The 26,844-nt window shown below is 37.5% G+C and overlaps 1 protein-coding gene across 4 annotated transcripts in view; it reads left to right on the top strand.

Annotated features, from left to right (window-relative positions):
- LOC144224273 (exocyst complex component 2-like) overlaps window positions 1–26,844 on the top strand; it is a 126,488-nt gene that overhangs the window by 87,870 nt on the left and 11,774 nt on the right. Inside the window, exons 7-8 of one of the 4 annotated variants that reach the window (XR_013333000.1) lie at window positions 14,178–14,310; window positions 14,683–14,990. The exons of 1 other annotated variant lie outside the window; for it this stretch is intronic. The gene's annotated coding sequence lies outside the window, so the exon portion shown is untranslated. Of the gene's footprint in view, window positions 1–10,673; window positions 10,831–14,177; window positions 14,311–14,682; window positions 14,991–26,844 lie in introns of those variants that run through there. 2 more of the 4 variants (XM_077755179.1, XM_077755180.1) reach the window with 2 other exon arrangements.

Genomic DNA, 26,844 nt, shown 5'->3' with positions numbered 1-26,844 from the left:
TTAGGTCATTATTCTTGTTCAACTTATTATACTTATGTAAATGCCATTTGGTATTAAGCCAGTAATATACTAACTCCTCATCCTATTGAACTTTTCATATTTTTTATATATTATATGTAGTTTTCTCTCATCCCAAAACTTCCTCCACCCAAGTTATGCAAAATGTCCTTCAACCATATTCAAACACATAGATATTTCATCAAGTTTGTCTTCTTGAATGATCTTACCCACAGCTTCTTAGTCTTCTCTAATCTAGACTGGGTGCCCTCTAGGTCGGCCTGACACCTGTCATCTTAGGGTCTTCCATAATTTTCATCACCCTAGAATTTTTCTCTGCCTTTCTTTTGAATTGAACGAATTGCTTTTGTATCCCATAGCATCTTCTTTCTTGATTTGCTTCCCAGCTTGATAGAGTTTAGCCTTCAATAACTTCCTGGGAAAAGAGTATATGGGAGGTAAATTTTTTGAGACCTTGAATATATGATGAAAATCTTTATGATAGTTTGGCTGGTTACAGAATTCTAGGTTGAAAACCCTATTTCCTCAGAACTCTGAAGCATTTTTACTGGTGTCCTCAAGTATCTGTTTATCTATGCTATCTATCTTCTCCTTTTCCCAGTTTTTTAAAAGCTCATAATGTTGTTCTGGGTATGATGCCCTTAGTCTAATGTCTTTAGATTGGAGGAATTTTTCTTAAATTGTTTATTGGAGTCCCTTCAGTCCCTGTTTTTATCCTTATTTTTAGCATATGGATCTCCTATTCTGATCCTTTTTAAAAAATTACATCTTTTTCCTCTTGTTTTCTCTTTTGGGTTTTATGCTACTTTCTGAGAAACTATGCAACCTTTTATCATCATCATCATCATCATCATTAATTCCAGTGTAGGTAACATGCAGTGTTATATTAGTTTCAGGTCATCCAACATTTTTACTGGTTTTTCATTTCTGTTATTTTTAATTTATAAGAAGTTTTTTTTCCTCTGAATATTCTTTTTTATAGTTCTGTTGATTTTTTGTTTATCTGGAGATAATTACACTATTTTAGAAGTTGTTTTTCTATTTTTTTAATGTTTACTTATTTTTGAGAGAGAGAGGAAGAGAGAGTACACACACAAGCAGGGCAGAGGCAGAGAGAGAAAGAGACAGAATCCAAAGCAGGCTTCAGGATCTGAGCTGTCAGCCCAATGCAGGGCTCAGACCCCTTAACCACGAGATCATGACTTGAGCTGAAGTCGGATGCTTAACTGAATGAGCCACCCAGGTTCTCCGAAGTTGTTTTTTCCTTTTTGCATAGTCTCCAAATTTATTTATTCTTCTCATATTATTAGAATAAATATCATAAGCTTTTCTCAAATTTCTCGCAATCTTTGGATATTTATCCGTATTTAGCAGTAGAGCGCTCAAAAGCTGAATTGGATTGTAAGTTCCATGAAATGGATGGGGCTTATCAACTGTGAGCTTCAATTAAGGTAATGTGGGTGGATGGGCCTTTTCCTTGGGGGAATCCCTAGTATTATTATATTTAGGTCATTTTTCTGGAGTTGATTGAATTTCCCAGACAGGGTGCTTCCAGTCTCATGTCATGCGCATATATACTGCTCTTCGTATCCTAGAAGTCAAGAGAAAGAAGAAGGCTTGGAGGTCATTTTTGTTAGAATAGTACACCTGCTCTCAACTAGATGTGGTATCCCACAGTTCTGCATTTACCCTCCAGAGAATAAAATGCTAGTCCTCTGATTGAGTGGGAACATAGAAAGCACATTCCCAACTATGTGGGGAGGAAGAAGAGACCAGAGAACATCTAACTGTTAAATAGCCTGTAAACTGATCGCTTGATTTTTAACCCCAACTTTATCCCCACTTGCAGAAGTTCCCATACCACAAGCTTTTGAGCCTGTTTGAGAATTTTGCAGTGGAAACTAGGTTGCATCATTATGTCTTTCCTATTGGCAATTTAGCATTTGACTTGTTTAGATCTTCTAAATCAGCTTCCACCTACCCATATATTTTGCAGCTTTCAAACTCTTATAGCTATTATTTCCTGTCCTTTTCATTTCTTTGTGTATATATGCCTTTTATGTATATTCAACTGTATTATTAACTGTTTATAGTAACATATATGGTTATATGAAATATACTATGGTGTTTATGTATAGACATGCAGCATATATGCATGGGTGCATATTCGCCCATGCATATAAATGACGTACACAAATATATAAACGACGGTACTGTTCTATATATAGGTATATAGATAGAATAAGTTTTGATTAGAGCTAAAATAAATGTGTGGTTTCAGTCTGTCATCCATATTTGAAAGGTCAGATTTTTGTTTTTGTTTATTTTAACACCAAACTGTTCACATCTGCATGGGTTTTAAATTTGTAGCTCATATGATATTATTATTTACTACAATTTTTTAACACTGAAAGGAATTTTCTACTCTGTTGACTCCATTCCCCAACCCTGGGCACTAAAGCTTAGCATGCAGAAACTATCTTTCATTCCATTCTTAGAAACAAGTCTTACAATACACCAATGATGTATTCTTGCTAAACAGTTGTACTTGAATGCCTAGATCTACTTAACAATTTATAGGAAATACAGAGGACAGAAGAACATTGGGTAATCAGTAAAATCAATACTTCTGGAAATTAAAGCCAACAACCGCATTTGTTCAGTAAACAAATTTCAGAAAAAGGGAGAGGCCAGTGGGTATCCTACATAATAAAAGATATTTCAGAGAAATATTTGATTGCATTGTATAGATTTTTAAATTTTTTAAAACATTTATTTATTGTTGAGAGAGCGAGAAAGACAGAATGTGAGTGGGGGAAGGGCAGAGAGAGAGAGGGAGACACAGAATCCAAAGCAGGCTTCAGGCTCTGAGATGCTATCACAGAGCCTGACATGAGGATCAAACCCATGAGCCACAAGATCATGACATGAGCTGTAGTTGGACGCTTAACCTACTGAGCCGTCCAGGCACCCCAGTATGGATTTTATTTGGATCCTGAGTGACATAACATTGTTTTTAGAAGACTAGACATTTGGAAAAATTTTAAACACTATTGTTTAAAAATATTTGTATTTTTAAAAGATTTTATTTTAAAATCTTTTAAAATTTTTAAAAATTTTTAAAGATTGATGGGGCGCCTAGGTGGCTTTGTCGGTTAAGCGTCCGACTTTCACTTAGGTCATGATCTCGCAGTTCGTGGGTTCGGGCCCGCGTCGGGCTTTGTGCTGACAGCCAGCTCAGAGCCTGGAGCCTGTTTCAGTCTGTGACTCCCTCTCTCTCTGACCCTCCCCTGCTCACGCTGTCTCTCTCTCTCTCTCCTAGAAATAAATAAATAAATAAACATTAAAATAAAATAAAAAATTTTTAAGGATTGATTATATTAAAGATTTATTGTTGCTATCTTATGTGTTGTTGATATGTGATTATAATTTTCAAAAGTCATTATCTTTTAACTCTTTATAAATGACATGATAATATGCCATATAAGATGTCACTGTAAAGCCACAGAAACCAAAACTGGTATCACCAAAAGAACACACAGATAGATCAATGGAACAGAATACATAGTGCAGAAATAGAGCCATACAAATATAGTCAACTAATCTTTGACAGGGAGCAAAGTAATACAATGGAGAGAAGAAAATCTTTTCACCAGATGGTGCTAGGACGACTGGACAGCACATGGAAACTAAGGAATTTAGGCAAAGACCTTACACATTTTACAAAAATTAACTCAAAACTGGATCACAGACCTAAATATGAAATACAAAACTATAAAATTACTGGTAATATAGGTGAAAATCTACATGACCTTGGGTTTGGTAATAACTTTTTAGATACAACAACTATTTTTAATTGCCAACACTTGGAAGCAACCAAGATGCCTTTTGATAGGTAAATAGATAAATTAACTATGGTATATTCATTGAGAAAAGCATTCAGTGCTTAAAACATACATATCAATCTATGAAAAGACATGGAGGAAGCTTAAATGCTTTGGACCAAAATTTACAGCATTATCCTGGCTTATAGCATATATAGATGTAAAATAAAAAGGAGGAAATGGACGTACATGTTAGCAAGATTATTGCATTTAACAAGGAGTAATATATAACTGCAAGCGGACTGGGAAAAGTTAAGGTTATATATTTTAATTCTCAGAACAATCACTAAAACAATAATGTAGAGAAGTGTAACAAAATTCGAAAAGAAAATTGTAACTGAATTTTCAAATAACTTAAATATTATTAAAATAATATTTTAAAAAATATGACAGGAAGAACGGAAAAAAGAAAAAATAAAAAACAAACAATAGAATGGTATACCAAAAAAACAACAGCAATAGTTTAATATATATTAATAGACTAAACATTTCAATTAAAAGGCAGAGTTATCAGAATAGATTTTTAAAAGCTTTACCCAGGGGCGCCTGGGTGGCTTAGTCGGTTGAGCGTCCGACTTTCCCTTGGGTCATGATCTCGCGGTTCGTGGGTTCGAGCCCCGCGTCGGGCTCTGTGCTGACTGCCAGCTCGGAGCCTGGAGCCTGTTTCAGTCTGTGACTCCCTCTCTCTCTGACCCTCCCCTCCTCACGCTGTCTCTCTCTCTCCTAGAAATAAATAAAAATATTTAAAAAAAAAAAAAAAAAAAAGCTTTACCCAGCTATATGCTGTATACGAGAGATGCACTTTATATGTAAAAGCAACAGATACGTTAAGAGTAATTATGGGAAAGAATATACCATGCAAATGGAAAACATAAAGAAGACTGGAATAGCTATGTTAATATGAGATAAAGTAGATTTTAAGACAAAAATAAGTAAGTGATAAGGAAGAATTTTTCATAATCATAAAATAGAATGACATACATGGCCTAATAAAACAGCATGTAGAGCATTAATATGTAATGAAGCAGTAGATACAATGGGTGAAATAGGTGAAGAGAATTAAGAGGTACAACTTCAAGGGAAAAAAACAGCAATGAAGCCAGATAAGATTAAAAGGAAAGATAGGTTGTTCCATTAGTCTCATATTTGCAGAGTTTTAAACTCCACAGCAATTGCTATAGCAACTAGAAAAATCAGCAGAGACATGGATTCTTTGGAATACTACCTTGACCTAGTTGATATTTATAAAACACTACACCCACAACTGCAAGTGTTTTTAAGTTGCATAGCACATTCACCAGTATAGACCATATGCTGTGCCATATCTCAAAAAAATAAAAATATTCAAATCATACAGACTGAGCCCTCTGATCACAGTGGAATCAAATTAGGAATCAATAATAACAAAATGTCTGGAAAACCCTAAATATTGGGAAGTTAAAACATAAATAACCCATGAGTCAAAGAGTAAATCACCAGAGAATTTAGAAAATAGTTCAGACTAAATGAAAAGTAAATTAGCTGAATAAAACATATATCATCCAAATTTGAAGGGTGCTTAGAGAGGAATTACAAACTTTAAATGCTTATGTTAGATAAGAAAACGATATAAATCAGTGATCTAATTTTCCACATTAAGAAATTTAAGAAGAGTATATTAGGGGTGACTGGGTGGCTCAGTCAGTTAAGCGTCCAACATCAGGTAACAATCTCATGGCTTCATGAGTTCGAGACCCACATCAAGCTCTTTGCTGACAACCGAAAGCCTGGAGCCTGCTTAAGATTCTGTGTCTCCCCCCTCTGCCCTTTCCCTACTTGTGCGCTCCCTCTCTCTCTTTCTCTCTCTCTCTCAAAACTAAATAAACATTCAATCTTTTTTAAAAGAAGATCAAATTAAACCCCAAACAAGTAGAATGAAGGGAGTAATGAAGAGCACAAATCAATGAAATAGAAAATCCATAAGCAATAGAGAAAATGAAATCAAAAGGTTTTGAGCTGGTTTCCCCCTCAGCTCTGTCATCAAATCTGCACAACACTGGGAAAGTTACTTTACCTTTCAATGCAGCTGTTTACTTATCTATATAATAAGGGAGGTTGGATTTAGAGACACACAAAGTGTTCTAAATTTTTAGGTGCTTGCAGAGGTAGAAGAGCAATAATAATGGAATTTTAAAAATAAGTATTGCTAGTGGTTGTTCAGTAAATATGCTGAATAAAGGAAACCTCATAATATGATCACTTTTCCAAGTATTTATACAATCTATAACTGATCAGTTTGTATTTTAATACTCAAAGGAATGTATGTCATGATACACAAGTACAGTGTTTGGTATTAAGCATTAGACTGTCAGCTTGGCTAAAAGTGAATATGTGCAAGTGTTGGACTGCAAACCAGAGATTAGAGATCCCAAGCTTGATTTCTGTTTGACTTGCTCAAACTTGAGGCACTTAGGAGAATCATTGTCTTTATTTTGTGGGTCTATTTCCCCATATGACTTGTCTGCATTATTTTTAAGATTCAATCAGAAATTCAGCAAAGCCAAATGTTTTCTGCTTCAAAATAAATTCTGGTAAGACTGCTACAAAGGAGCATCCCTGATTTTCCCCTTAGCTCTCATTAAATGAAATGTTTTTCTTAAAATTACTAGATTCTTAAAATAACGATTTAGAATATGACTTTACTTAATGTCCAGAAGGAACCACATCACTGAAATCTGGAGACTTTAAAAGGAATAAATAAAGTACTGTTCCTCCTAAGTAGTATTAGACATAGTCTCAAATTACATGTTTTGCAGACCAGTTCCCAAGAGTTCTCACATTCAGCTATAACCAGCAACTGTTAAAGGGGTCTTTCCTTTGGCCTGTTGGCTATTATGGCCCAGGACTACTTCTTGAAGTTTAGTATGTTGCCTGGATCTGAGTATTCTCTTATCTGTGAATTAGGGGGTATGAGATAGAAAAACAGGATGTGAAAAGCATAACGACTAGAGGAAAACCACATTGGCTTTGGATGCTTCCAGTTTGCCAACAGGCAGCACTAATACACTTTTGGCAAAAATAGCAAAGAAGTGATGCTCACAACTTAAATTTAACCACAAAGACACATTAAACAAGCACAACTAAGAGACATTCTATAGAATACCTAATGCCCTTCAGAAGTGTCAAGTCATGGAAGACAAAGAAAGAATGAGGCCCTGTCTGAAATTGGAGATGTGGTAGTTAAATGCAATATGTGATCCTGGATTGGATCCTGAAACAGAGAAAATGGTATCAGTGAGGCAGTTGGTGAAGTTTGAATAAAATCTGTAGATCAGTTAATAATATATTGCATCCATGTTAATTTGCTGGTTGTGGCTATTGTACTATGTCTATGTGAGATATTAGGGGAAGCTAGGTGAAGAGAATGAATACAGAACACTATACTATTTTTGAAGCTGTTTTTTGTAAGTCTTAAATTATTTTGCAATAAAAAAGTTGTGTTTTGATTTTTTTTTTTTTTAAGTAAAGATATATGGACCATCTGGGTGGCTCAGTCAGTTAAGCATCTGACTTTGGCTCAGGTTATAATCTCATGGTTTGTGGGCTGGAGCCCCATGTCAGGCTCTGTGCTGACTGTTCAGAGCCTCGATCCTTCTCCAGATTCTCTCTCTCTCTCTCTCTCTCTCAAAAAATAAACATTAAAATAATTTAAAGATATAGAATAGAAATTCAAATGCTCATGATGATTTTTTAAAAAAACTAAACCAATAGAAGTAACTAATATGGGGAGATTGAAGCATAAAAAGAGTAAACAGAAAGTGCAAATTAAGAAGGTAAAAATATTTTAAAATTAACACAATGTCAAAACTTTTTCAATAAAATAGATCTTTATAACAAAAAAATCCATCTATATGTTATTTTAAAATGTGTTACTTCTGGGCCTTAAAATAAAAAACTCCTAAATATTAAAACCAAAAGAATACTAGGCTTAGGGGCGCCTGGGTGGCTTAGTCGGATAAGCGTCCGACTTTCGCTTAGGTCATGATCTCACGGTTCGTGGGTTCGAGCCCCGTGTCGGGCTCTGTGCTGACTGCCAGCTCAGAGCCTGGAGCCTGTTTCAGTCTGTGACTCCCTCTCTCTCTGACCCTCCCCTGCTCACGCTGTCTGTCTCTCTCTCCTAGAAATAAATAAAACATTAAAAATTTTAAAAAAAAAAGAATACTAGGCTTAAAAATAGTATGTCAAGAAAATACTTATGAAAAGAAAACTAGTAGTGCTAGTCTGATATCAAATAAAGCATACTTTAAAGCAAAATCTATTTAAGAATAAAATTTGCTATTATATATATAGTGATAAAAGCAACAATTTGCCAGGAAGATAAAAATAATTCTAAACTTAGTTACACTTTACAATATAACCTCACTGTGTAATTTTAAAATCACTGGAATTTACAACCCACAATTGTATTAGCAGATTTTAAACACATTTTTCATATACAAATGGATTAAGCATGCAAAATAATTATAAAATTTGAAGAAAAAATAAGCATAATTAGAAAACAATCTAGCTGAAATTTATAGAATCCTACAGTCATTAGAGGACTCACCATATACTGGCCCCAAAGCAAGGCTCAAGAAATAATAAGGAATCACTATCAAGTTCTCTGACTACAATACAATTCTCTTAGAAATCAGTAACAAGAAGATAACTTTAAACCCCCTATATGTTTGGAAGTTCTAGAACAGATCACTGAAGAATACCTTGGTCAAAAAAAGAAACCATCTGGGGCGCCTGGGTGGCTTAGTCAGTTAAGCGTCCGACTTTCGCTTAGGTCATCATGTTGCGGTTCGTGGGTTCGAGCCCCGCGTCGGGCTGTTTGCTGACTGCCAGCTCAGAGCCTGGAGCCTGTTTGAGTCTGTGACTCCCTCTCTCTCTGACCCTCCCCTGCTCACGCTGTCTCTCTCTCTCCTAGAAATAAATAAAACATTAAAAAAAAAAAAAGAAACCATCACAAAAATTAGAAAAATTGAGAACTAAACAATAATGAAAATTTTCCCATCAAAATGTGAACTGCAGCTAAAGAAATACTTCAAGGGCAGAGAGATTGAACATGAAGTAAGCCTCAAACTCAAAAGTTTAAGAAAATGAAGGAAATAATAAGCAGAAATGAAAGAAGTACAAAACAAAGATACAGTGGAGACGATCAAACAGCAAGGCTGAAAGTTGGTTCTCTGAGAAAATGTAAAAGGGAATGGAGACAGAACCTGAGAAGATTGATGGAAGGAGAAGAGACTGCATAAATATTAGGAGGAAAACATAATAAAATATATGACCACTTTTTAAAAGGAAGATAATTCTGTGATCAGACTGAGTTCCTGAACATAGCAAGCTGAGGGCTTTACCACCCCTAAGAATGCTTGGGATCCTAACCAGACAGGAAAAGGAAAGCTACTCAAGGCTGTGTGAGCCCTTCCCCCATCCCAGTTCAGTCCTGTCAATCACTTGATAAAGAAAACATATCCTTATCAGAAGAGATTCTTTTGAAGAGGAAACTAATATATACGATTTTTAAAGGTTTATTATCCTATGTTTGACAGTACCAAATCACAACACAAAACCATTATGTATAAGCAAATGGGTGATATATTAATCACAGTGATATATTCAATGACAAATGGGTTTTGAAACTGCAGGTTCCTAATCAGAACCTTTGCAAAAATGCCACTGTTTTTAAGAATACTTTGCCATCTGTTAATGACACACAAATGATGATGCTCACAACAGCACTGCAGTCCCTGTTGGAAGTCAGCCCTCATCACTAAATACTCCTCCATTAGCTTACACTGATTAAAAGAATTTAGGGGGAAAGAAGTGCCTTGGTTACCTGCTTTTCAAAGTTTTTATTTCATGAAGGGGAATAATCCAGTTTTGTTGATGAAGTAGTTCTCAAACTTTGTTTGCATTGGGATCAATCAGGGGCTTTGAGGCAGGGGACCCAGGCATCTGTATTTTTACCTAACTCTCTGGTGATTCTGAGGTACGTTAAGGTCTGAACAACGCAGCTTAGGGTTTAAGATCTGCATGTTGTAGATTCTGTACATGTACCGCATTCTCTAGGGCATGTCACATCCCTCAGTACTTTGATAACATTGAGTCCTTACTATTTGTTAGACATTGTTCTAACATGTAGAACATGTATTAGCATTTATTTACATGTATTAGCATTTATTCTTAGAACAGCCTTTTCAGATGTATACTATTATCCCCATTGTACACAAGAGGAAACTGAAATACAAAGAGGTACAATAATATGCAAACCCAGATAACTAAGAACAGTCTAGGTATTGAACTCAAAGAGCCTGTCTCCGGAGCTTGTGCACTTAACTATAGCCTGTACTGTCTGATATAACACTGGTCATGTGACAACAAATATTGCTGAATGAGGATCCTTTTTAAAGTAACAAACTCACAGAGCAAAAACACAAATTCGTCTGTCAAATGTCACAACTGAAGAGCTGTCACCCCATTAGGTTGGTAATTCTCAAGCTCCATGAGGTTTCAGAGATGAATCACATTTAGCTCTGGTCTCAAGGAGTGCAGAACTTGACATATGGCCCCAATCTGTGTAAGGAGAAGCATAAGCATCAAGTAACAAAAGGTCTGTTTTTGGCCTTCTGGTTGCCTGCCTTTGGCAAATCTATGATCACAAAAAAGGAGGGAAACATTTAACCCATGAAAAGTAGGTTGATAGAAGTTCTAGATGAGTTTCATTATCTTCTCCAATCCTCTTAGGTTTTGAAGAAATTGGGTGAACCATTCTGGACTCCCATGGCCCTCGGAACAAGAAGTCACAGTCAGGGTCATCTGGGTAGTTCAGCCGGCTGAGCATCCAGCTCATGATTTCAGCTCAGGTTATGATCTCACGGTTTATGAGTACAAGCCCCACATCTCCACTAAAAGCGCAGAGCCCGCTTGGGATTCTCTCTCCCATCTCTCCCTGTCCCTATCCCACTTGCATGTTCTTTCTGTCTCTGTCTCTCTCTCTCTCTCTCTCTGTCTCTCTCTCTCTCTCTCTCTCTCAAAATAAATAAATAAACTTTAAAAAAGAAGTAGATGGTAATTGATGCTATGGAATAAATTGGAAGATAGGTACAGGAAAAATTCTGAGGTACACCCTGTCTAAGCGGCAGATCTCTGAAGACAGGTGTGCAGAGAACACTCAGAGTGGCCTGAGAGGGAGGAAATGAGAAGTGCACAGAGGCTAAAGGACAAAAGCAAAAGAGATAGTTACGTAAAAGTTTACTTTTAGAAAATATGTTCAAACTTGGTCATTTAATTAATTAGTGTCCTATAATTTTTAGGAGAAAATTCCACAAGTCAACTTCATCTCCTGATGGCACTTTATTTTATACTGTATCTCCCAAGATTTACAGAAGAAATACTGTTACACTTCACAAACACCAGTCATGTGAAGTCTATTTGTCATTATATAACTAACTAATTATTCCTCTGTGGGAATAACAAAATATAGATATCATCATGCACACTAATATGCTAAAAGGCCAGCTCATGAGCACATGCCTGTACAAGTGTGCCTATACTTAACCATCATTTCTGTTCACAGCATTGCCTCTTATAGGTATAGCACACTGCTTTTCTAAGAACCTTCATGCACAAGATTTTTTACCCCCTGCCAAATGAGCAGAAACAATATTTACACGTGGATTTTACCAAGTAGAAAGCTGAGGCTAAAATAAGGTAGTGTCTTCTTACGATCCCAAAACCAACTTGCGAAAGAGATGAGCTACAACCAAGGTGCACTGAGTCTCACATTAGTGCAAATGTGAAGTGCAAATCCCTTCACATTAGAGCTCTCTGGTCAGGATGAAGCCATCAGTGTGTAACCTCAAGAATGAAAGATAGTTTCTTCTACCGCTCTCTAGAAATAGCTCTTCTGATCAACTTCTTGCTCCAGAGCACTGTGATTTCCCTGGAAATTTGAGGTCCTTCCCTAAGAAAAGGAACTGTTTTTGGATAGGCTGGTATTTACATTGCATAAATAGTTTCAAACCCACATCTGAGCTCCTACATCCAAACAAATTCTGCCTTCAGTATAATTTGTAACGTGCTATTTCAATATAATAGTTGGTAAATCAAGTGTACAAAAACATTTTAGGGATAATCAGAGGAATCTTAAATATGGGCAATAGTTAGAAGTTAGTTTTGGTAGGTGTGATGATGAATTGCACCTGTAAAAAAAAAAAATGGCCTTACTTTTAAGACTCTTGCTCATATTCAGGGATGCAAAATGGCCTGGGATTTAAGCTCTGCTTCAACAACAATATATCAGTGATAAGTTTATGCAGATAAATTATACAGCCGGGAGAGACAACACCTCTGCTGCCTGAACGTTTTGTTTTTGTTTTTGTTGTTTAATTTTTAGAAATACCCTCAGAACCAATTTATGAAGCACAAAGGAACTGAATCACACTCGTTTAGATTTTTACCTCATTTGAATCCAAAACAAAATTACTTCGTTCTCCAGTGTTGGCTTTGAACAACTATACTATTTCCACATATATATTACCTTAAAAGAGTTTCCTTCTACTTTATATCTCTCTATGAAAGAATCTTACATTGTTTTATTAAATTCCATGGCCAAGCCTTAAGCTCAAATGTTGATGAAACCAAATGACTCCATCCAGGCTCTGACATAAATTTTATGAAGACTGGGGTGATTCTAAATCTTTCCTCCAACCACTACATTGTCTAGAGCTTGCTTTTTGGTACAAAACTGGCCTCTCTGGGAACTGAGTGGGGCATCCATGGGTGGGAACAAGAACAGCAAAACATCTCGTGGAAGAGAAAATCAACCACAGGTAGGGAGCCAGCCTTTGCCTCTGAGATGAAGGCTTATCTTATTAAGCACACATGGTAATGAGCAAGATGTTAGTGGAGGGTGCCTGGAAAGAGGTAGGAAAATGAGATGTCCTGAAGAATACCACCACATCCTCTAACAATTCTGAAATTAAACAATCTGATCAGCTATGCTGACAAGAACCATGAATGGGGACAATTGTTTTTTTCCCTTTCTTCACCTCATCTCCATTCCCCCCCTTTTTTAAGGAAAGGAGGGAATTTGCTAAGATATTATTCTTTTTTCACTTTTCAAATATATACTATATTAAAAAGTTTCTTTTTGTAAGCAGTGTCTGCTCAATTAGCAGTTCAAATCTGCCCCATTGACAGAACATGGAAGTAGCTTCTGGCAAGGGTGACAGCTCAGGCTAGGACCCTCAAGTCAACCCAAAGGACTCTCTCCTACTTGTGTGAAGAGTCTGCTTAAAAACATTATGGTTCAGGGGTGCCTGGGTGGCTCAGTTAAGCATCTGAATTCAGCTCAGGTCATGATCTTTTGGTTCATGAGTTCAAGCCCCATTGGGCTTCCTGCTGTGAGCACAGAGCCTGCTTCAGATCCTCTTTCTCTCTTTCCTAAAAATAAACATTTAAAAAAAATTATGGTTCAATGAAAACCTTCTAATCTGCCTTTATATGCAGTACTTTCTCCAATTAAACCCTTAGAGTGAAAAGTCATCTACTGGCTAAACATCAGTCACTGAGATTGTTGACATCTAATCACCTCAGTGGCTTTAGGCATAAAGGGCCCCGTATCTACTTCTCTTCTTCCCTCCAAGCACAGGTACATATCTCCTTCACAATTTGTGTTCCCAGATGGGGAGCAGAGAAGTTTGGGAGATGTGTTGTTAGGGACTCAATAGAAACTAGTTGAAATTCCTTGAAAGGCTCCAAGCTTCTCCTTGTATCACAGGCAAATACTGTGAGAGATGTTTCTACAAAGCCTATGTTATCACTTTTGAGAGAAAGAAGTTCCTATGCATGCTTCATGAAGGCCAGACCAGAGGGAGACCTTGTTTCACTTCATTTTAGGAAACCTCAGTGTTTTTTCATTTGTAGGAAAATCTTACTTTCATTCAGTAAAACAACAAGTGTTTCTTTACAAAAATAGACAATACATTTGATAACTCACTTTACAAATGAAACTCAAGTACTTTAGGATATTTTTAAAACATAAAGATACTTATTTAAAGAACATGAAAAAAAAAATGAGTGACCTGAAAGTCATTAGACATGAAAGTTTCCCATGGAAGTTCAGGGGTTTAGAAAATGCTGCATATCAGCTTCTCTGAGCACAGGACCATGGAGTAATGTAAAAGAGTTAAATTCCACATTCCCAAGCCAGCAATTTCCTAACTCTTCCTTATTAACTCAAAACAGAATTTCCTCTTCTCTGTGGCCTGTTCTGCTTTAGATGACCTTGATGTAAAGTCTCCAATTCTCTGCACCAACCTTATGATGCTAATTAAAAAGATTGTCAAGAACAAGGCATATCATTTCTGTTTTCTCAGATGTGAGTTTTACTACCCAAGTTGGGTATTCTGTAGATTTAAGTGAAAATATTGAGTAGTACAAAAATGGGATGGGAAAGCAGAAACTGGGCTGCCCTTCCCTCAGCTGTGACCCAGCAGAAGAAGGTCTGGGCCCAAGTACCTTTTCTCTGACTATTGGGTTGGGCAAGATCCTCTCTAAGGCTCCTCATGGCTCTAAGACTAATTTGTGGTTAGTCAAACTCAGATTCTGGATACCCGTTACTCATTTTGTGAAAAAAGTTTGTAAACTGTAAAGAGCTCCACAACCATTATCTCTCTATCTATCAGGTAGTTTGTCTCTTCTCACAATAACCCACCACATAATTGACCTACTGGTACTTTCACCCTTTCAGATGGGGATGTGAGTGAGACAAGGAAGCCAAGCTGTCTTGCCATAGAAGCCCATCTTCACCATCACTCCCTGTGCCTGCCTCCTTCAGCGTCCCAGCTCTGCCCCTTTCCAGCTGCCTCTCTCAACCAGCTCTCTGTTCTCAGAACTCCATTAAAGCTTCATTTCCTGTGATAAAGACAAGGCCTTCCATCTCATCTCTCCATCCCACTTATCTGCAACCAGAACTTTAAGAGCTGAAATGTCTGAATTGTCATTTGAAAATATCTGTGTGTTCAATGAGCTCTTGATGCTGACTGTGATAAAAATTGGCTCCCTGCAAATGGTGCAATAATTGCTTTCATTGAAATAAGTCAAATCTGAATTTAAAAATCTGTATTTTTACAGTAATAATAGTACTCATAATTGTACTATGTTTAGATAAGATATTAAAATTAGGGGAAAGTAGGTGAGTATCTATATATGGACACTCAGTACTATCTTTGCAACTCTTCCTTAATTCTAAAATTAGTTCAAAATAATTTTCTTCAGTTGGGAAAAAATACTGAGGACAACTTTCTAACCCTGCTAGAAATTTAAGTGAATAATGGCCAAGCAGCTCTTCCCCTTGCCACCTGAAGAGATTTAGATGGAGTGGGTCTGTTGTCTTAAACAGGCCTTATAAACCAGGCAAGTGGTTTGGAAAGGTAGTCAGAATGGAACATTTGCTCATACTGCTTCCAGTCAGGTCTAGGAACTTCACTAAAAAGAATGCACCCCTATTCAATTTCACTACTATCCACTCTCTGGCTAAACAAACCTTCACTTTCCTTTTGTTGTCCCTACTTTGATGGTTTCCAAATGGAATTGGGGTCAGGACTTTCCTGACTCCATGACAGGCTACAAACAGACTCTTCCCATGTACACACACTGTGCCCTGAGTCATAATTTTACCGGAAGGAGTATCTCCAAATTTTTTTAAAGCATTCATTTTTATGCCTTCTTTTATTCATTTTCTCCAATGACTATTTTCAGTACGCACTTCACGTAAAGTGTCAGGCTAGTCAGAAGTAAAAAGCTAATCCAGAACTAATCAAAGTGGACTGACCCATTTCTCATAGATTTCTAACTGCTTGGGCAGATTTCAGTGTTCATTCTGGCATCATTCCCATCACAAAATGACCACAGGCACTTCCCTGTGACTCAGTGAACTCATTGTCCTCAACAAGCAACTGAATGAATGCTAGATTAAATTATCCTCTTACCTTTTTGTCTCCAGGTGCTTCCTGACATCTTCAGTACCAACCAGAATTTAATGTTTTGAATTTCAAAGCCAGGCTCATCAACCACAGATCTGTTTTGCTCCTCTCCTCTTCTGTTTCCTCTTGCTGTCAATGTTATCCTTTCTCAAAGATTCCTCAGTCTTAAAAAAAAAAAAAAAAGATTCCTCAGTCTTATCTTGAAATGTTCTTTAATTTCCTTTCACCTTTCTTCTCCACTTCCTCTCCTGGTCAGTACTTGTCTGCCCATTTTTACTACACAGGGCTTCTTGGATTCTACTCACTCATCACCATATCCTTAGCCTGACCCTGGAGGAATGACATCCTAAAGGAAAATGTAACTACTCTATCAACATGAAATTTCAGTGACTTAACACAATAAAAGTTTATTTTGTGCTCACATATAAGTCCAATGTGATTTTGTGGTCAGGTGACCCCTTTTGGCAACATATGGAAGTGAGAAATGTGGAGACTCACACAGGAGGGCTTCTAAGGGTCAGACCAAGAAGCAGTGTGTATGACCCTTGCTCACATACCTTTGGCCAGGACTTAGCTCTATGGCTCCTCCTAACTGAACCAAAGGCTGACAAATGGAGTCGGGCCATATGCCCTAAACAGAAAAGAAAGCAGGTTTGGTGAACTGTATTTATTTTTACAGTAAACTAAAACCTCTTTTTTTTTTTTTTTTCATCTTAAACTGCCATGCTTACTTTAGTTCCTTTCTTGAAAGGATATCAGACAGGTAAATCCCATGGATTGCTCTCACATTTTCTACCTAATTTCTGTCATTGAATGTCTTTAAAGATCCACTAAATAAAAATTTCTAAATTTCTGGATCTCATCAACACCAAGTTATCCACCCCCCTTTTCTGTTACCTAATCTTAAACCATACTCTGAGAACTAGACATTTTCCATTTGTCCCTCAGACTATCCATCTTTCCATACCCTACTCTGACTTGGATAATAGGCTATATAACAGGCTACCATGAACTCTGGCTTTTGGTTAAGTATGAACACTGGGAAGGCTGGGAAAGAAATAGAAGACAGGAGAATGTGCTAAGATTAACCACACTCTTGACCCAAAGCCACTCCTCCTTTTACAGTAGCCCTCTCTACAGATGATAAGGGATCTGCTGTCACTAACCCCAGGATACTGCGTATCCTGTTTCTAAACAACTGTCTCACACCTCTCTAAATAGTCCTTTTATTAAACTATCACTAAATTATCCTAGTGTGTGAGCAGCATCTGATTCCTGGTAGGATGTTGTCTGATATTCTTTGGATCTTGTCAGTATCCAACAGGGTGCTCAGGTCTCCCACAAGTCCTGCCCTGCTTACTTCCTGTTCCACACTCATGATGACTAGATCATCCCTCACCTCTGTCTTCAGGCTACCCACTCAACGATCCTCTTCTTTATTTTCAGGCAAACTTGCCTTCTCTTTATTCTTTCTCGGGCATGATTCCCCCTCAACCTCTAATATTATCTAAAATAACCTTCAGGGGCGCCTGGGTGGCTCAGTTGGTTAAGCGTCCGACCTCAGCTTAGGTCATGATCTCACAGTTCGTAGGTTCGATCCCTGCGTCGAGCTCTGTGCTGACAGCCAGGAGTCTGTTTCAGATTCTGTATCTCCCTCTCTATCTGGCCCTCCCCTGCTCATGCGCTCTCTCTCGCGCGCGCGCGCTCTCTCTCTCTCTCTCTCTCAGAAATTAATAAAAGAAACATTAAAAAAATTAAAATAACCTTCATTCCTTTCTTACTAGTTCTTCATTCCTGTTTACTAGTCTCTGAAAATGTGCTATTTCCCTTTTTGTCTTAGGTCTACCTTTGGACCTGTGTCCTTGATTCCAACCTTTCCTGCCACCTTCCAGGATTTGTTCTTTAGGCTTCCTTAGGGGGTGCTGTTCACACTTCCTTTGTCATATAGCACTATTCTGTGCATTATAGGTCACTACAGGATATTTAGCATTCCCAGCTCCATTTCACTAAATTCCAGCAATAATCTCTAGTCACTGTGAACAAAAAATGTGCCTATACATTTCCAAGTATTCCAAATGTTACTTCCATGAATGAACGTATTCACCCACTGTTCTACATGTAAAACACTATTTAGACACATATGTATAAAAAGATGTTTCTGAGAGTGCTACTTTCATCCTGAACAGCATGATGAACATTCTCCCTGAAATACTACTGTTCTCCACTTTATACACAAATAGAATCTTAGAAGCATCTTTTTGTTTCTGTTTGTACTATACTATACTATACTACCATACTATACTATACTATACACTATGCTTGTCTTCTACAAGGACTTTTTAATGACTCTTGTTATGTATGGGATAAAGCATATAGTGCCCTCTGTGATGTGCTCCCAGGTATGCCTTCTTTACCCTTTATACCTATACCTGAATTTCTTTTTATTTCCAGGATTTACACTTCCAAGCCATTGCTAAGATTAATTATTGCCTGAAATGTCCTTCCTCCCTCCATATACCTAATTCCTACATCCCTGTAAGTCTCAGATCTTCCAGGCAGCTATCTCTAGCACTCTTTGTCTCTTCAACTAGGTGTTCTTTCTCTGTGTTCCCAAAACATTATGCTCAAATTTATGTCGAGTAATTCTCTTACCATCTTGCATTACAGTTTCTATCTTTACCACTAGAATTTCAGATCTCGTATAGCAAGAATTATACTTTTTCAAATGACTCTCTAGTAACAAATACGGTATTTGGCCCATTGGCATTCAATACATTTTTTAAAATAAAATATGGATGAATAATTTTTATCTTTGAATATTTGAAGAGCTATTATATATAGAATGTATTGAAATTATCTTGAGCCTAAACAGTTATGGTTAATTAGTGGAAATTATAGGAAGACCAAACACAACTCAACATAGGAGATATCTAGCAATTAGAGCTCTCCAGAGATAGAACAGCTGCAATGAATGTTAGTGTACTATTAATTCTAGGTTATTTATATACAGGGCCTGGGCAATTAGATGGCTAGAGAACTTGGATGAGTAGTTGGACCAGATGGAATTAAATGTCTCCATTAGGTCTTATAATTTATAATTTTAAGGGCTAACCAAATCCTTAATAAAGATAGTTTCTGAAATATTAATAGAGACAGAACAGTGAGAGAGAAAAACCACACTGGGAAGGACTGCTCCTCATGGCCCAGGTTCATTAGTCTTGCCTGAGACTAAGAAGCTGGACCTAGAGAACTAAGAATCCCTCAAGCATCACACAGTCAACCTTTGGGAGAGGAACATGAACATGAAAATAGATAACTTTTACAACACAGGCATGCAGGAACAACTAAAAACTGAGAGTAGAGCTCTCTGGATTCAAGTACCTACTAAGCACAGAGTAACAGAAGCCAACTACTAGAGAATCTAGAAGTTTGCAGGCACTGAAGATAATGAAAGCAAAAACAATCCAGCTCAACTACTGATCAGATTGACTCCATCTACATTAATGGTGTGACTAAAGAAGGGACTGTATATATGCTATTTATCTCAGTACCTAATTTTCTACACATGATGTTTGTCATTTAGTCAAAAATTGAAACGCAAAAAAGATTTTAAAAAACATTGTCAAGAAATCAAGCAATCATCAAACTATATACAGAGATGACACATATATTTGAAATATCATATCAGACTTTAAAATAACTATGATTAGGGGTGCTTGGGTGGCTCAGTCAGTTAAGCATCCAACTCTTGATTTTAGCTCAGGTCATGATCTCACGATTTGTGAGATCAAGTCTGGCATCAGGCTTCATGCTGATGTAGTAGACCCTGCTTGGAATTATCTCCCCATCTCTGCCCCTCATTCACTTGTGCATGCTCTCTCTCTCTCAAAATAAATAAATAAATTTTATAAAATAAAATAACTGATTAATCTCTGAGAACCTAGTGGGAAAGATAAATAACATGCATGAACAGATGTGAAATTTCAGCAGGGAATTTGAAGTAATTAAAGAGTCAAGTAGAAATGTTAGAAATAAAAACATAGTATCAGAGAAATCCTTCAGTGGGCTTTTAGCAGAAGGATATAACCAAAGAAAGAAATCAATAGAAATAGATCTAAAAGTAAATAAAAGAATTGGGAGGAAAAAACTGAACACTGCATCTAAAAGATATAAGTCAATATCAAATGGTCTAATACATCCTTTTTGGACCTCTATATGACAGACAGAATGAAAAAGAAACAGCTGAAAATTTTCCAAAGTTAATAAAAACGACAAACCAAAGATCCAATAAGCTCATATTAATCAAACATGACAACACACACACACACACACACACACACACACACACACACACACACTTAGTTCCATAAACTAGTATACTCCAAAGTTTAGAGAAAGCTTTCAAGACAGCCAGAGGAAAAGAAATACTATATATGCTTTAAGGACCTTGGAAAGACTGCAGAGTAGGAGGACCCTGAGTTTTCCTCATTCATGTTTACAATGAGAAAGCATCCACATCCAAGTCAATAAACCAGAGAGCAATCCGAAGACTAGCAGAACGAATTTCACAACTAAATATAGAGAAGATGCTGCTTCTGAAATCCTAGGAAGGTCCAAAAGGTGGAGGGAAGCTGCTGGCATGAGAGAGGGAGTTAGATACATGGAGAGGGCAGAGAATCAGGCTTTCTCATCAGGGAGCTCACATGGGAAAAACTAATCCCCTTAATATTTGGCTTTGAAAACCAGAGGAGCTAAATTCCAGGAGATTGCAAAACCAGTGCCCTGGTGCCCTGACTCAGCACTGGGAAAGTTGGAAAGTAAAGTGATAGGTGCGTCTCTGTCCTTAAAGAAACAGCAGCCTGTGCAGAGAGGCAACTTAAAAGCAGCACTTAACACAGCTCTGGGGGCAAACAGGAGACAGATCTGTCCATCCTGATTTTGTATCATCTTGAGTGACTTCTCCAAAAATGAGGGAGCTGGCAGGTGTCATTTTTCTCCTCTGTCCCCCAGTATAAATACAGAGCAACCTGCAGGAGGTGGTGCTGTGCAGACACTTGCTACTTAACTGGCTAGCGGTGTGCCACACCTATGAGTTCTCCTGAGGACTTCCCCACTCCAAGCCTGCTAACCTTGGCCCTCAGGACAAATTGTGTTAATGTGTATGCCCTACCCAGCTGCTAGGTGCACAGCTGATCCTGCATACCATACCCAGCTGCCACACCAGGCCCAGCCACTGCAGTGCACCACACTCAGCTGCTGGGTACACAGCTGCCACCCTAAGGCACACCTAGTTACTGTCCCACACCAAGCCACTTGCCACAAGCCACCTTCACACCAGCCTCAGTTGTGCCTGGTGAACACCACATTTCATGCCAGCCTTGTGCCCTAGCCACCCCAGCACACAGCCCCCAGCCATCGCAGTACTTGCGTGTGGGAGGGATCTAGCATAGAACTAGAAGCTCAGTGCAAATTTTGTAAACATCCCTGCCTGGCTCCCAAGTTCACTGGTGGGCACACCCCTCAGAGCTGACCTCCTGAGTGCCATTTAAAAAAAAAAAAAAAACAGAGCAAACACAGTCCACAGTAGGCAAAGAGTCAATGAAGACAACTGCACTGAACAGAAAATCTGCTCACACACAACAGCAGGACATTAGCAACACACATAGGATATTCTCCTGATGTGCCAGTTTCTGATGAACAGGGGCCACTGCACTTCAGGGCACTCCAGGACCTCTTCTTCATACAGTCACTACTTTAAACAGTAGAAGACATACCTGACTTTCTTAACACAGAGAAACAGACACAAAAAGGCAGACAAAATGAGGATACAGAGAAATTTATCCCAAAGTAAAGAACGGGAAGAAGTCATCGTCAGGGATCTAAGTGGTGTAAAGTCACTCACATGTCTGATAAAGAATTTGAAGTAAGATCATAAAGATACTCACTGGACGTAAGAAAAGAGGGGCAGGCATCAGTGAGTCCCTTAACACAGAGATAAGGAATAACATAACAGAGATAAAGAACTCAATAAATGAAATGAGAAACACACTTGATGGAATGAATAGCAGGATGGAAAAAGCAGAGGAACAAATTAGTGAGCTATAAGACAGAGTAATGGATAGTAATCACGCCAAACAAAAGAAAAGAATTTTGTAAAATGAGAATAGACTTAGGGAACTCAGTGACTCTATCAAACATAATAACATTCGTATCATAGGAGTCCCAGAAGAAAAGAGAAAAAAGCAGACCGAATTTTATTTGAAGAAATAATAGCTGAAAATTTGGGTAATCTGGGGAAAGAAACAGATACCCAGATCCAGAAGACATAGAGAACTCCCATCAAAATCAACAAAAGCAGACCCATACCAAGACATATTGTAATTAAATTGACAAAATATAGTGAGAAATTAACAAAAAATTTTAAAGCAGCAAGACAAAAGAAGTAAGTAACATATAAGGGAAATCTTATAAAGCTAGAAGATTTTTCAACAGAAACTTTAATAGCCAGAAAAGAGTGACATGATATATTCAAAGTGCTGAATACGAAAAATCTGCAGCCACAAATACTCTATCCAGCAAGGCTATCATTCTGAATAGAAGGAGAGATAAAGAGTTCTCTAGATAGCCTTACAAGAATTATGAAAGGGGACTATTTACATGGAAAGGAGAGACCAAAATTGACAATATGAAAGTAGGAAACACAAAAGCATTAAAAAGAAATATTTCTGTAAAAAAATCACTCAAGGAACTCTCACACAAAGATAAAATACAACAACACAAACCTAAAACATGGAGAGGAGAGGAGAAAAGAATGGGTTCAAACTTAAATGACCATCAACTTAATATAGATTGCTATATGCACAGGTGTTATATACAAACCCGATGGTAACCATATTATCAGAAACCACTAATCAATAAGCAAAAAGTAAAGAGAAATAAATCTAAATATATCAATGAAGAAAATCAGCAAAACATGAAGGGAAGAAATCAGAAAATCAGAGAGAGGACCTGAGAAAGTCTTTAGAAACAATCACAAAATAAGTAATAAAATGTCAATAAATGCATATCTATAAATAATTACTTTGACTGTAAGTGGACTAAATTCTCCAATCAAAAGACAAGGGTGACAGAATGGATTTAAAAAAAGACACATCTATATGCTGTCTACAAAGGACATATTTTATTTTATTATTTACTTTTTTATCTTTTCTATTTCTTTTTCTTTTAAATTTAAATTCAATTTAGTTAACATATAGTGTAGTATTCGATTCAGGAGAAGAATTCAGTGGTTCATCACTTATATACAAAACGAGTGCTTGTCCCAACAACTGCCCTCCCTAGTACTCATCACTCATTTATCCTACCACCTACTAGCCCTCCAGCAGCTCTCAGTTTATTCCCTATATTTAAGAGTCTCTTATGGTTAGCCTCTCTCTCTGTTCTTATCTCATTTTATTTTTTTCATTCCCCTACTTTCATCTGTTTTGTTTCTTAAATTTCACATATAAATGAAATCATATGATATTTGTCTTCCTCTGAGGGACTTATTTCATTTAGCATAATACAGTCTAGTTCCATCCATGTTGTTGCAAATGGCAAGATTTTGTTCCTTTTAATTGCCAAGTAATATTCCATTGTATTTTTATATACCACATCTTCTTTATCCATTCATCAGTCAATGGACATTTGTGCTCTTTCCATAGATTAGCTATTGATAGTGCTGCTATAAATATTGGAGTGCACAGGCCCCTTCAAGTCAGCATTTTTTAATCCTTTGGATAAATATCCAAGTAGTACAATTACTGGGTCATAGAGTAGCTCAACTTTTCAAGGAACACTTTTGCACTGTTGGTGGGAATACAAACTGGTGCAACCACTCCAGAAAATAGTGTGGAGGTTTTTTAAAAAGTTAAAAATAGAACTACCCTGTTTTCCAGAGGGGCTGTACCAGTTTACATTCCCACCAACAGTGGGAGGAGGGTGCCCGTTTCTCCACATCCTCGCCAGCATCTAGAGTTCTCTGATTTGCTCATTTTAGCCACTCTGACTGGTGTGAGGTGGTATCTCAGTGTGGTTTTGATTTGTATTTCCCTGATGAGGAGGGATGCTGAGCATCGTTTCATGTGTCTGTTGGCCATCTGGATGTCCTCTTTGGAGAAGTGTCTGTTCATATCTTCTGCCCCTGTGTACATTCTCTTGTGTACAATACTGTCTTCCCTGTGTCTCTGCAACTGTCAGCCTTTCAGATGATGGGGTTTCTATTACCCTGGATCTCTGGGTGAGGATGGCATGGGCAGAATGCCCACCAACCTATAATGGATATTTTTCATGAGCCAGAAATAAACCTGCATTGTTTTAAGCTACAAAAAAAAAAAAAAAAAAAAAAAAGAACTACCCTATGACCCAGCTGTAGTAATCAAAACAGTATGGTACTGGCACAAAAATAGACACATAGATCCTTGAAACAGAATAGAAAACTCAGAAATGAAATCACAACTATATTGTCATTTAAATTTTGACAAAGCGTGAAAGAATATCCAATGTGAAAAGGACAGTCTCTTCAACAAATGGTATTGGGAAAACTGAAAGAAACATGCATAAGAATAAAACTGGACTACTGCCTTACACCATACACAAAAATAACTTAAAAATGGATGAAAGACCTAATGTAATACAAGAAGCCATCAAAATCCTAGAGAAAAACACAGGCAATAACCTTTTACACATCAGTCATAGCAACTTCTTACTAGATATGTCTCCTGAGGCAGGGGAAATAAAAGCAAAAATAAAGTGTTGGGATTTCATCACAATAAATATCTTCTGCATATCAAAGGAAACAACAAAACTAAGTATACCTATGGAATGGGGGAAGATATTTGCAAATGACATATCCAATAAAGGGTTTATATCTAAAATATATAAAGAACATAAAAATCAACACCAAAAAAACCTCCCACAAATAATCCAGTAAAAATAAGTAGAAAATACGAACAGATATCTCTTCAAAGAAGATCTACAAATGGCCAACAGATATATAAAAAGATGTTAATCATCACTCATCATCAGGGAAATGCAAATTAAAACTACAATGAGATATCACCTCACACCTGTGAGAATGGCTAAAACAACACAAGAAATAACAGGTATGGGGTGAGGATGTGGAGAAAAAGGAACACTTGTGCACTGATGGTGGGAATACAACCTGGTGCAGCCAATGTGGAAAGCAGAATAGAATTTCCTCAAAAAGTAAAAAATAGAACTCCCTTATCATCCAACAATTGCACTACTGAGTATTTACCTAAAGAATACAAAAACCCTTTGCACATATAGGAAGATTAGGAGGAACTTAACGAAGGACAGTGGGGGAGAAGAAAGGGGAAAATAGTGGGGGAGAGGGAGGGAGGCAAACCATGAGAGACTCTTAAATGCTGAGAACAACCTGAGGACTGATGGGGGTTGGAGAGNATATAAACTCGCAGGCGAGTGTGGCGGTTCCTCAAAAAATTAACAATGGAACTCCCCTATGACCCAGCAATAGCATTGCTAGGAATTTTCCCAAGGTATACAGGACTGCTGATGCATAGGGGCACATGTACCCCAATGTTCATTGCAGCACTCCCAACAGTAGCCAAAACATGGAAAGAGCCTAAGTGTCCAACAACTGATGAATGGATCAAGAAGATGTCGTTTATCTGTACAATGGAACACTACATGACAATGAGAAACAATGAGAAACAATGAAATCTGGCCATGTGTAGCAACATAGATGGACCTTGAGGGTGTTATGCTGAGCGAAATAAGCCAGGCAGAAAAGGAGAGATAACATATGATTGCACGTATAGGAGGATTAGGAGGAACTTAACAGAGGACCATGGGCGAGCAGATGGGGAGAAAAATAGTGGTAGAGAGGTAGGGAGGCCAACCATGAGAAACTCTTGAATGCTGAGAGCAAACTTAGGACTGAAGAGGGTGGGAGGAAGGGGAAGAGGGGTGTTGGGCATGGAGGAGGGCACTTGTTGGGATGAGCACTGGGTGTTATATGGAAACCAACTTGACAATAAACTACTTTTAAAAAAGAATACAAAAACACTATTTCAAAGGGATACATGCAACCCTGTGTTTATAGCAGCATTATTGACGGTAGCCAAAATATGGAAGCAACTCAAATGTTCACCAATTGGTGAATGGATAAAGAAGTGGTATTTGTATACATATACAATGGAATATTATTCAGTCATAAAAAATGAAATGTTTCCATTTACAATGACATAGATGGAGCTAACGGCTATAATGCTAAGTGAAATAAGCCAGAGAAAGACAAATTCCATATGATTTCGTACATGGCATTTACAAAAGAAAAAAAGGAGCAAAAGAGGGGGAGAAAGAGAGAGTGACAAGCCAAGCAATAACTCTTAATTATAGAGAACAAACTGATGGTTACCAGAAGAGTGGAAAATGGGGGGGATGGCTGAAATAGGTGATGGAGATTAAGAAGTGAACTTGTCGGGCACCTGGATGGCTCAATTTGTTGGGCTTCCAACTCAGAAAGGCCATGATCTCAGGCTTGGCTCAGGTCATGATCTCACAACATGTGAGTTCGAGCCCCACATCGGGCTCTGTGCTGACAGTGCAGAGCCTGGAGCCTGCCTCTGATTCTGGGTCTCCCTCTCTCTCTGCCCCTCTCCACTTGCACTTTGCCTCTCAAAACTCAATAAAAAATTTTAAAATTTAAAAAATAATAAATAAATAATAAAAATAAAAAAGAAGTGCACTTGTTCTCTCTGCCCCTCTCCACTTGCACTTTGCCTCTCAAAACTCAATAAAAAATTTTAAAATTTAAAAAATAATAAATAAATAATAAAAATAAAAAAGAAGTGCACTTGTTATGATGAGTACTGAGTGATGTATGGAATGGTTGTCATTATATT

The sequence above is a fragment of the Crocuta crocuta genome, unplaced genomic scaffold, assembly GCF_008692635.1.
Source record: "Crocuta crocuta isolate KB4526 unplaced genomic scaffold, BGI_CrCroc_1.0 scaffold515, whole genome shotgun sequence".
Lineage (NCBI taxonomy): Eukaryota > Metazoa > Chordata > Mammalia > Carnivora > Hyaenidae > Crocuta > Crocuta crocuta.
This window is presented reverse-complemented; position numbering and strand designations above follow the sequence as displayed.